The sequence below is a fragment of the Ochotona princeps genome, chromosome 14, assembly GCF_030435755.1.
Source record: "Ochotona princeps isolate mOchPri1 chromosome 14, mOchPri1.hap1, whole genome shotgun sequence".
Taxonomy (NCBI): domain Eukaryota; kingdom Metazoa; phylum Chordata; class Mammalia; order Lagomorpha; family Ochotonidae; genus Ochotona; species Ochotona princeps.
This window is the reverse complement of record NC_080845.1, coordinates 46,861,609-46,864,124: the sequence shown is the minus strand read 5'-3', so window position 1 is coordinate 46,864,124 and position 2,516 is coordinate 46,861,609. Positions and strand designations below refer to the sequence as shown.

Here is a 2,516-nt window from a genome sequence, read left to right as displayed (position 1 = left end):
AATTCACTGAATCCTGGTACTCTAAAGAGAAACGCAAGTGGCACAGGAGTTAACGCTGCTCATGTTGCAGGAGTCTGGCTCAAATCTCTGGGGTGTGTGTCCAGAAACAGTAGCTTCCAGCTCTTTGTGTTCATGTTGCAACTCTCTGCTATAGTCTCTCCTCTCCCATGCGGCTTACAGCCTTTTTTCCTTGCTGCATTCTTTGTCTCTTGACCACAAAGAAGGAGGCACATGGACAAGGGAGGAGTGAGCAAAGCAAAGGGCTGAAAGAAGCAGAGAAAGCTCTCTGACAGATAGGCAGGAGAGCCTTCCTTGCAAAGGGCTATTTGCCCTAGAATGCTGCTCAAGACTACCACACTCTGGTTTGTGTGTTTATAAAAGAGTAATGGCATCTGACTGTTTGAGGTATGTACTACGAGGGTATTCTGTGTGAACCAACCTGAGAACTGACATCAGACTAACCTATTGTGTACGTAACTTAGAGTCTTCACCTCTCTTCTCTTCTCTCTTCTCCCCTGTCCTCTTCCCTCCTCTCCTCTTCTCTCCCCTTCCCTCCTCTCCCTTCCTCTCTCTTCCCTTCCTTCCTGTCCCTTCCCTTCCTCTCCTCTCCCCTCCCCTACTCTTCCCATCCACTCCTCTCCTCTCCCCTCCCCTGCTCTTCCCATCCACTCCTTTCCTCTCTCCCTCCTCCTCTCCCCTCCCCTTCCCTCCCCATCCACTCCTCTCCCTTCCACTTCTCTCCTCTCTACTTCTCTCCCCTCCCTTCTTCTCTTTCCCCCTCCCTTCCTCTCCTCTCCCCTCCTCTCCTCTTACCTCCCCTCCTCTCCCCTCCCCTGTCCTCCTCTCCACACTCTCCTCCTCCCCCGGCCCTCCGCTCGTCTCCCTTCCACTCTTCTCCTCTCCTTTTCCCTCCCTTGCTCTCTCCTCTCCTCCCATTTCCCTCTCCTTCTCTTCTGCTTCTCTTCCCTTCCCCCCTTTACTCTCTTCCTCTTCCCCTTTCCTTGCCTTTCTTTTTCCTGGTTATTCCCATGTGGGACAAAGGGCATCTTCCCAGTGTCTTACCACTGCTCAGATGCCAGTTTTTTTAGTATTGCTTTTTTAGAAAAATAGCATAGGACCTGACACAATGGCTCAGCAGCTAAATCCTTGCCTGCGTCACCGGAATCTTATATGGGTGCTGGTTCATGTCCCGGCTGCTCCACTTAGAACAAAGCTGTGGCACACTGTACCCATGTGATTGAAGCTCCTGGCTCTTGGTTTCAAATCAGTTCAGCTCCAGGCATTGTGGCTACTTGGTGGGGGGGTGAACCAGCAGATGGAAGATCTTTCTCTATCTCTCCATCTCTCTGTAAATCTGCCTTTCCAATAAAATACATAAATCTTAAAGAAAGGAAGGAAGGGAGTGAGGGAGGGAGAGAGAGAGGAAGAAAGGATGGAAGGAAGGAAGGAAGGAAGGAAGGAAGGAAGGAAGGAAGGAAGAAAGATAGATACATAGCTTGGTGCCTGAAAAACAGACTGTGAGATGCTGCTGAGCTGCTCCCAGGAGATGGACCACGCATGCTTTCACGGAGCTCTGAAGGAACATGAAGTTTGAAACCATCTTCTCTGGCAAAACGAGAGATGTAGAGAGCATGTCTGTCTTGGCAATGCTTTTTACCTCCATATACTTTCCAGATCCAAATTGGTAATTTATATCTACTGTATGGATTCTGTAACACCCAGCTGTGCCAACTAAAACTGAAGATCAGAGTTGCCCTGAAGGATTGGGATGAAGTTTTTAAGTTTCAGCAAGATTTGATAAATGTACAACATCTTCATGTGCTTACATTTTCTGGAAGCTGCAACTAGAGAAATCATTTCACTTTTCAGCACTCCCAAAATTGCAGTGATCCAGAATGAAGAAAAAAATTCAGCAGACTAAAGTAAAAAAGAATTAGGTTACAGTTGATCATGTAATGAAACTTACTACTTCTGATGTGTTAGAGGAAATGTTGAATGTTCGTGATCTTTAGCAGAACATGAAATGGGAAACTTCAACTGCTAAGTCCAGGCCAGACAAAGCCTTCAGCTTGATTAAAAAAAAGTTTCTTTTTGACATGAACATGGTTTTGGAGCATCAATAGTGGCAGGAAGACAGAAAGAATCCTCCCCTAGGGCCAGATGCAGTGACCTAGTGGCTAAAGTCCTCACTTTGCATGCACCAGGATCCCATTTGGGTGTAGGCTTGTGCCCTGGCTGCTCCACTTCCCATCCAGCTCCCCGCTTGAGGCCTGGGAAAGCAGTCTAGGACGGCCCAAAGCCTTGGGACCCTGTGGTACATGGGAAACCCAGAAGAAGCTCCTGGCTCCTGGCTTTGGATCAGCTCAGCTCTGGCCATTGTGGTCACTTGGGGAGTGAATCATCGGATGGAAATCTCCTTCTCTCTGTTTATCTGACTTTGCAATAAGAATAAATAAATCTTTTTTTAAAATCCTCCCCCAAAAACAAAAGATGGAGAAGAAAAGAAGGAGGAGCAT

General features: G+C 47.5%; 1 pseudogene; it reads left to right on the top strand.

Moving 5' to 3' along the window:
• Positions 1-385: 385 nt before the first annotated feature.
• Positions 386-2,174, top strand: LOC101535522 (snRNA-activating protein complex subunit 1-like; annotated as a pseudogene).
• The last annotated feature ends 342 nt before the right edge of the window (positions 2,175-2,516 follow it).